Here is a 460-nt window from a genome sequence, read left to right as displayed (position 1 = left end):
CGTCCAGGAAGACAATGCCACAGTGGGCGCATTTGCTCGAGATTTCATCTTGCGTTGCCTGATCAACCTTCTCTGGTTTTGGGACTTGTGAAGAAGAAGAAGGGCACTCCTCTTCGGGTTCTTCTGAGCATTCTGTCTCCCGCTCCCTTTCAGAAGCAGGTGACGCCAGTTTCTCCTTGGTGACGAGGGTCCCGTTGGGCGTAGGACTGGGTTTGGAATGTTTCATGGCCAGATCAAGAGGTGTGTCGCTTTCGGGTCCAGAAGGGGTTGGTGGGGGGAAATGAGGCGGTAAGCCGAAGGAAGGGTAAGGCACAAAGCTTTGGCACGGACTGGGAAGGCCAGCCACGGGGCTCAGGTAGTGGCCCGGGTTGCCCGGCACAGACATCTTGTACTTAGTCCAGAAGCGCAACCAGTCCGCTTCGTTTTGCAGGTCATTGTGGAGGAAGGGTAGGCTGAAGAA

This window comes from Sinocyclocheilus grahami, unplaced genomic scaffold, assembly GCF_001515645.1.
Source record: "Sinocyclocheilus grahami isolate Dianchi unplaced genomic scaffold, SAMN03320097.WGS_v1.1 scaffold850.1, whole genome shotgun sequence".
Taxonomy (NCBI): domain Eukaryota; kingdom Metazoa; phylum Chordata; class Actinopteri; order Cypriniformes; family Cyprinidae; genus Sinocyclocheilus; species Sinocyclocheilus grahami.
Note: the sequence above shows the minus strand (reverse complement) of the source record.